The following is an 8,957-nucleotide window of genomic DNA, read 5'->3' as shown; positions in this document are numbered from 1 at the left end:
GCCTAGATCAGGGCCCTTGAAGGCTCCAGGCACTAAAAAGATTATGGTGCTTCCACTTAACGCCCTTCCTTGCTCCCATTAAAAATAAACACATTTCGGGGCGCCTGGGTGGCGCAGTCGGTTAAGCGTCCGACTTCAGCCAGGTCACGATCTCGCGGTCCGTGAGTTCGAGCCCCGCGTCGGGCTCTGGGCTGATGGCTCAGAGCCTGGAGCCTGTTTCCGATTCTGTGTCTCCCTCTCTCTCTCTGCCCCTCCCCCGTTCATGCTCTGTCTCTCTCTGTCCCAAAAATAAATAAACGTTGAAAAAAAAAATTAAAAAAAAAAAATAAACACATTTCTTTTCTTAAATTTTTTAATGTTTATTTATTATTGAGAGACAGAGCGAGACAGAGCACGAGCAGGGGAGGGGCAGACAGAGGAGGAGACACAGAATCCGAAGCAGGCTCCGGGCTCCGAGCTCCGAGCTGTCGGCACAGGGTCCGACGCGGGGCTCGAACCCACCAACTGCGAGATTGTGACCTGAGCCGGAGTCGGACGCCCAACCGACTGAGCCACCCAGGCGCCCCAAAATAAAACATTTCTAAGGCACAAGATAAATGTAAGGAAGTCTAGCAACTTGTTAGTTTTTTCCCATCAAGACCGTTTCGACTACAAATATATGTTGATCAAATTATTTTCAGAAGAATGGAATTATTTCGTCCTGGGCCCTGCGACGCCGGCTCCAGCATGCGTGTGGCCTGCTGATGGCAGATGTGGTGCTGCCGTCCTCCCCCGCCCCTGAGCGTGACCCTCTTGCCTTCCCCTGGCTGCTGGCGGAGGTGTGACCGCCCTGACTGCTCACGGTTCCCCTTAGAGCACTCGAGAGAGGGGAGGCTGTGTTCAGGCCACTGTGGGGCCGGCCCGAGGACTGGGGAATCCGGGGCCAGGACCCCCCGGAAGGCGTCTACTCCCGGGCGCCGTCGGGTAATGCCGCGTCACGACAAGCCGCAGTCTCAGGCTGGGGCCACAGCGGGGCACCTCCCAGGGAAAGTGGGCATCGTGGCCTCTGGGCTCCTCAGTATGCCCATCACAGGGCGCTAGGAAAGACGGCAAAGAGGCATCTCGTAAAGTGGGGTGCTGCCAGAGTTAGACAAATCCCAAGTCCTTTTTGATGGCGAGTCGCAGTCGCAGGGGCGTGTCTAGGAGAGCCTGGAGACGGAGGCCAGTGGGCCTGGGCCGCGTATCGCTCGTACCACAAAGACAGACTCCTCCAAGGGACCGCTGCAGGGCGGCACTCCCACTCCTGCCTCTTGGCCGTCAGTTTGGTTTCTGAGGACCTTTCCTTTGGGGCGCTCAAACTGTCTCAGTCGTGAGGTCCTGCATTACCCCCGGAGACACCCCTCTCCCCGGGTGGGCCTTTGCTGAAGGCCACGCTGTTGGAGGGCTCCCCGCTCTCCCCAGATCCACACCCCATTGAGGTGGCAAGGGGACACTGGTCTTGTGGAGGCGGTTTTGTATAGGACGGTGTTTCTCGGCATGGCCTCGGGTCCATCTGCGTCACGATCATCTGAGCAGGAGCTAAACTTGCTGGACTTCCGAGTTGGACTCCAGATATGCTAGGTCACTGCCATAGTGACGAAAATATACGCAAAAGCAAAAGCAATAAAAAAAGATTTTGTAGTCACACAGATCTGGCTCTGAGCTCCCGTCTCACAACTTACGACGCGCCCTTACCCTCTCTGAGCCCCATTTCCTGGGGCAGGACTATTTACTTCACGATAGAATTGGGAGGATTAAAAATGTCAATGCGAGGGGCACCTGGGTGGCTCAGTGTCTGACTCCTGATGTTCAGGTCATGATCTCATGGTTTGTGAGATCAAGCCCCAAGTCGGGGTCTGCACCGACAGCACAGAGCTCGCTTGGGATTCTCTCTCCTTCTCTCTCTGCTCCTTTCTCAGTCCTGCATGCTCTCTCTCAAAATAAATAAACAAGCACACACGGGAGCAAAATACAGGCTTGTCGCTATCTGTCCCTCCATCCGTCTGTCCATCCGCTCCTCTGTGTAATACTTACTGAGTGTCTGCAGTGAACCAGGAACCGCTCTAGGCGCCAAGAATACGGCAAAACCATCCCAAACAAGCTCCTTGTCCTCATGAAGTTTATATGCTAATCATGTGTAAGTCAGAATCACCAGACTCCCCAAGCTAACGCAATTATTTAATCTGAAACCAATAGGCTTTATTTATCAAACATTGTGACAGGGACTTTGGGGGATACTTTGATGCTTGCCCTTCAGGAGCTTATTTATGGACTGGCTTGTTAACAGACATCCTACACAGGAAACCATGGAAGAACAATGAATCGCCTTGCTAACCGTGTGTCGTGCATGCCCGAGAGGGGCTTGGAGGAGAGACTGATTCCTGGGGCTGGCAGTGAGGTAAGTGAATAGCCCTTCCTCTCACCCTGAAGGCTTCTAATCTAAGAACAAAGAAAGGAATTTGCTTAGGGACCCGTCACCCCCCCCCCCGCCCCCCTTATTTTGGACAGGCTAGTTTCTACCCCTCATAAGCGAAAGCCTTTGATGCTTGTGAACCTCTTAATCTTTAGAACATGAATCAGGGCTTCTGAGAGATCATGGCACAGGAGTCAGAGGCTGCTCATACCAGGTCCTGGGAATATGACTTCATGGGAAACTCTTTCTGTCTCTCCAACTCTTCGCCAAGTCCCAGCTGTATGTAATGCCTGAGATCTTGGAAAGTAATTATCTCCCGGATGCAAATAAATAACCCACTGATTTGGAAAACACTGAGTGCATGCACCAAAGGAGCTGCCCAGACCCCAGCAAACAGATGGGAAACGCCCATCAATAGTGGGCTGTGTTGTAGAGGCTCCGGGGATTAGAAAAATACTACTTTTGGAAGACCCACAGATGGCCAACAGACACACGAAAAGATGCTCAACATCACTGATCACCGAGGAAATACAAATCAAAACTACAGTGAGCTATCACCTCCCACATGTCAGAATGGCTAAAATCAACGCAAGAAACAACAGGTGTTGGCAAGGATGTGAAAGGGGAACCCTCGTGCACTGGTGGGAGTGCGAACTGTTGCAGCCACTCCAGAGAAATAGTACGGAGTTTCCTCAAAAAGTTAAAAATAGAACTATCCTACAATCCAGCAAATGCACTACTATTTAACCAAAGGATACAGAAATACTGATTCAAAGGGATATATGGACGCTGATGTTTAGGGCAGCATTATCTATCTACCATAGCCAAATTATGGAAACAGCCCAAGTGTTCACTGACTGATGAACGATGTAAGATAGACACACACACACACACACACACACACACACACATTATATATATGTATATATATAATGGAATATCACAGCCATTAAAAAGAATGAAATCTTGCCATTTGCGACGATGTAGATGGGGCTAGAGAGTATTATGCTAAGCGAAATAAGTCCGTCAGAGAAAGATACCATCAAATACCATGATTTCACTCATATGTAGAATTTCAGAAACAAAACAAACAAGCAAAGGGAGAAAAGAGAGGGGCAGACCAAGAAACAGACTCTTAACTATAGAAAACAAACTGATGGTTACCAGAGGGGAGGTGGGTGGGGGAATGGGGATTAGGAGGGCACTTGTGATCATCACCGGATGTTGTAGGGAAGTGTTGAATCACTATATTGTACACCTGAAACTAATATTACACTGTATGTTAACTGGAATTTAAATAAAAACTTAAAAAAAAAGAGAGAACAATGAAATAAAATACTGCTTTTGTTGACAACCCCTTTCTAGAAAGGTGTCCTGGCTTAGGAGTGTGGCGGACACAAACTAGGAGCAGAGTCTGGACATAGGATAAGCAAAGAAGCAGCTATTTGCCATTTGTCTGTTGCCCCTTTGGATCAAACAAGGCCAGAAAATTAACAGGCCAGAGACCGACCAGCTTAATGGAAAGATGAACTGGAGACACAACTGTACAAATGGCTCTTGATGTTGAACAGGTCTCGTCACTGTTATGAGTGTCCTCATGTGTAAAATGAAGGGTGAGACCATACCGTTATTCAGCTAAAATTTAGTTAAGGCCTACTTAAGTACTAGGCTCTTTAATAAAGAAGATCTTGCTCTTTGAGGAAAACGCGCTCGCAGCCACAGCGAAGCTTTGGAGGCCCGGCTCCTGCTCCTGTCTCACCGCTGTTCGCTGTCGCCGAGGAACAAGTCGGTCAGGAAGCCGCGCGGCAGCCGTGGCTTTTAAAGCCACCGGGAAGACACCTGTGGAACCGGAGGTGGCGATTCAGCAAATTAGAATTACTCTAACCAGCCGCAACGTACAATCTTTGGAGAAGGTATGTGCTGACCTGATCAGAGGCGCCAAGGAAAAGAATCTCAAAGTGAAAGGACCAGTTCGGATGCCTACCAAGACTCTGAGAATCACTACAAGAAAAACTCCTTGCGGTGAAGGTTCTAAGACTTGGGATCGTTTTCAGATGAGGATCCATTAGCGAGTCATTGATTTGCACCGTCCTTCTGAGATTGTTAAACAGATTACTTGCATCACTATTGAGCCAGGAGTTGAGGTTGAGGTTACTACTGCAGATGCTTAAGTCAGCCTTTTTAATAAATTGATTATCAGTTTAAAAAAAAAAAGATCTCAAGGTAAATGCGTCTATATCCTAGGGGGTTGTGAGGAATGAGTATATGAACACATGTGATTCCCAGTAGTGTCGGGCACATACTAAGGATGTAATAATTAGCCATTATCATTTAATCCCTGTAACAACCTTGAGGTGAACATTATTTCTTTTGTACAAATGAGAAAACCACCAAGGGACAAGATCAGGATATGAACCAGTCTGAGGCCAGAGTCCACGATTTTCCCATTACGTAGTTTGGCTTGGAAGGGCCCCTGTGGCTTTTAATCGTAAAAAAGGAAAGGGTAGAAAAGGAATTTGAACTTTAGAAACAATCAAGCTAACCACCTTCTAAGGAATTTTTCATGGAAAGTGGAAGTGTTGTCTCATTAATAATGAAGATAAGGAGGTTGGGGAGGGGTATGGGACAAAGCCACAAAAGCTTCTTTGCCCAAGCTCATTTCTTCTCATCTCATGCCAATTATAGATTTCAGAGACATGATCTTCCCTACACACACAAAGAAAAGCCTGGGTTCTCCAAGAACAAAACTGAAAAACAGTCCTTAGCAGGAACGTTTAATCACGACAGGAATGAGAAAAGACTTTTATAGATCCCTGGAGAAGGCAGCTCCAAGACAGATGAATTAATCACCTCTTACGTGCTCATGGACTCCGTCCCAATCCTTCTGTTAGTGCTCAGCTGTGGCTCTCAGTTCTCGATACAGGTAGTCAATGACTAGGTGATCATGCTCTATGTGCTAAGGTTATAAATGTAAGCAAGACAAATGAGGGGGAGGGGTGCCTGGTGGGTCACTCAGTCTGCTGAATGTCTGACTTCAGCTTGGGTGATGATCTCATGGTTTGTGAGTTCACGCCCCGCATCGGGCTCCACTGCTGTCAGTGCAGAGCCCGCTTCAGATCCTCTGTCCCCCTCTCTCTCAAAAATTAATAAACATTAAAAAAAAAAAAACAAAAACAAAGACAAATGAGGGGGAAAATAGGTAACTTAGGCAATGAATGACGGTAGTAAGGACAATAGGGGGTGATACTGGGTGCTGGGGAAGCAGAAGGACCTAGTCCAGCTCTGGGGGTGGGGGAGGGGAGGTGGAATTGGTGTGGGTTTCTTGAAGTAAGTCTCTATAAATTGAAACCTAAAGAACTAACTAGTAGATTCACCAGACCTAGAGGGACAGGGTGGGAGTGAAGAAGAGAAGGGTATTTCAGGAACAGGGAATGGTATGTGCAAAGGCCAGGAGGTGACACAAAGCTTGGATCTTTGGAGGAAGTGTAAGTGGTTCTGGGCGTGAGGTGGGAGAAGTCAAGAGAGAAGCTGGAGAGCTGAGCAGCAGCTAAAGTCTTGTGTAGCTTTGAACACTTACTAAAGAATTTGGGCATTATTCAACAAAGAACCACTGAGAAACTTGAAGCAGATTACTATGATTTGCATTGTAGAAAGCTCAGTTTGGAGAATGGATTAGAGTGGGCTAAGTCTAGAGGCTGATAGACAGTTAAGTGCTTGAACCAGGGGTAGTGACCAGTGGCGGAAGGAGGGTGGATGAACTGAAGAGATAATTGAGGCTAAACATTGAGTCAAGGGGGAAGCGTGGGTTTCTGGTGCGAGCTGCCAGATGGAGGGGTTGTCATTAGCTCCAAAAAGTTAGAGGAGACTGGAAGTGTCTTGGATACACTGTATTAAGTGCCCGAGAGGCAGCCCGAATGGGGATCCAGTGAGTGGCTGGATGTGTGTGCCAAGAGCTCAGATGAAGAGGGTGGGAGAGATGTGGACTGGAGAATCATCTGCACAAAGACGGTGGATGAAGGTGTGGGATGGATGGGCTCGCTTGGAGAGTGGACCAAGAAGGCCAAAGACCCAATTCTGAGGAAGGCTAGAGCTCAAAAGCAGTCAGAGGGAGTGGGACCTGCCAAGGTGCCCAAGAATCCTTGCACAAAGAAATGCTCAAATTAAGTATTTTTTGAATTTGTTAAACGAACAGGTTGGTCAGAGGAGGAAAAGACTTGCTATTGATGCCATGGAGAGTACTTTTATTAATTTTTTAAAAGATAAGGTATCTTTAAGGATTTATTAGTTTGTTATACCTTTACATTGGAGGGCGAAGAGGAAAATATCAAAGCTCTTTGTCTAACAAAATGGCTCTTGGAGATTAATTTACATATCATTACCCATGATAACCAACTAGCATAAAAGGCAGTTAAAAATGGTTATATTCCACTAGAGACATTTACTGAAGTCATGTTTTTTGCCTTAAAGTCTAAGGAGAGTGCTTTTATTTTTTTTTCAACGTTTATTTATTTTTGGGACAGAGAGAGACAAAGCATGAACGGGGGAGGGGCAGAGAGAGAGGGAGACACAGAATGGGAAACAGGCTCCAGGCTCTGAGCCATCAGCCCATAGCCTGACGCGGGGCTCGAACTCACGGACCGCGAGATTGTGACCTGGCTGAAGTCGGACGCTTAACCGACTGCGCCACCCAGGCGCCCCGAGAGTGCTTTTATTTTTAAAAAATTTTTTAATGTTTATTTTTTGAGAGACAGAGCCTAAGTGGGGGAGGGGCAGAGAGAGATGGAGACACAGGTTCTGAAGCAGGATCTGAGCTCCCAGCTGTCAGCACAGAGCCTGACACAGGGCTTGAACCCACAAGCTGTGAGATCATGACCTGAGCTGAAGTCAGATGCTCAACCCACTGAACCACCCAGGCGCTCCATAAGGAGAATACTTTTAAAAGCCAGACTCAGCAGTCATTTAACTGCAGATGGGTTTGAGAAAGACAGGATTCTAGTATTCACCCCAGTCCAAGAAATCAATTTCCTTCCATTTGGTTTCCTTGCTGTGCATCTCACTTGCTTTCAAGTCGGCAAGTTCGCCACAATGACATCATCTGGGAGTTAACTGCCGCCACTTTCCCGTTTCTTCTGGTGAATGTGCCAATTCTTAGCTCCTATCCTGTCTTCACACATGACTTTATTTCACCCTGTTCTATTTCACCTTAAATTCCTTTGCTCCTTGGTTAGCTCTCAGTGCTATGCACATGCTAGGAAGTCTTCTAGGAGAACAAAAGTCATCATGAAAATAGACAATCTCATCATAATCTGATCCAAGTGGCCATTTTACTTTACAGCTTACATTTTTTTTAGAGCTACACAATCTCAAGATTTAAGACCAAGTTACAAATCCTAAATTGCACTGCTTACAAGGAACTAAAGCTTGACCGCTCCCTGAAGTTCAATCTATAAGTATGGAATAACTTTGGCCAGAGGCCAGTGAATGTACCACCTCTCCCAGACTACTCAATTTTGGACAGTGACATCATTGAGAGACTTCTGTTTTATAAACATTTCATATATTAAGGGAAATGTTAGAGATAACTGTCTGAAATGCAAGCAATGTTAAGAGCTTGAACAGGAAGGACATAGCTAATGAGAGGCTAGGAAATGAGATAATCTCTTTTATAGAATCATCTGATATTGAGGAAACAGGAATTTACAAAGGAGGGGATACAATGAAATTAACCAATGAGTGGAGCCATCCTTTGGGATCAGTAACCTTTAGACCTGGGTCTAACAACAAAGCTGTGGTGGAGTGGAACAGGGCTGATCCGTCTGAGTGTTTGTTTCCTCTAATGATAGCACCCCCCGCAGAAGCCCTTAGAAGGCTGTATCCTAAATTAAAAAGTGTAAGAATCAAGGTTGGAGCAAAGAACTATTCTTGTATAAATGCTGGAAGTCACCTTTTATTTTACGTGATTGAAGGCCAAAACACAAAGAACCCCACCCAATCCCCCCCCAAACTAGCTCTTATTGCTGTGTCCCAGTACATCAAAGACCCGCTTCATATGGCAAGAAGACGAGAAGGGGAGGTTGTCAGAATAATGACCTTATCTGCTTATTTCAAAAGCCCAACATCTAAGTAAGATCTGATAATACAGAAATCAAAATAGGACTTGCCAAAACATACCAAATTGTATATACTTCAAATTTCTGCATCATTATTATATTACAGTTATATTTCAAATTAAAAGGCACATGGGAAAAAAGGGTAGAAAAAAATGGGAAAAAAGGGTACATTATCAAATCCCGTGGCTAAATGAATTGTATCTATTGTCCTCAACAGGGTCAAAAGCAGGTAACAATAAGCAAAGCTTATTTAAAAATTATTTTTTAATGTTTATTTATTTTTGAGAGAGAGAGCGAGAGAGCGAGTGCGTGCGGGGGAGGGGCAGAGAGAAAGGGAGACACAGAATCTGAAGCAGGCTCCAGGCTCTGATTTGTCAGCACAGAGCCCGACACAGGGCTTGAACTCACAGACCATG

The 8,957-nt window shown here is 46.2% G+C and overlaps 1 pseudogene; it reads left to right on the top strand.

Annotated features, from left to right (window-relative positions):
* The first annotated feature begins 4,037 nt into the window (after positions 1–4,037).
* LOC123596955 lies at positions 4,038–4,602 on the top strand (annotated as a pseudogene).
* Positions 4,603–8,957: the final 4,355 nt, after the last annotated feature.

The sequence above is a fragment of the Leopardus geoffroyi genome, chromosome C1, assembly GCF_018350155.1.
Source record: "Leopardus geoffroyi isolate Oge1 chromosome C1, O.geoffroyi_Oge1_pat1.0, whole genome shotgun sequence".
In the NCBI taxonomy this organism is placed as follows: Eukaryota; Metazoa; Chordata; class Mammalia; order Carnivora; family Felidae; genus Leopardus; species Leopardus geoffroyi.
This window is presented reverse-complemented; position numbering and strand designations above follow the sequence as displayed.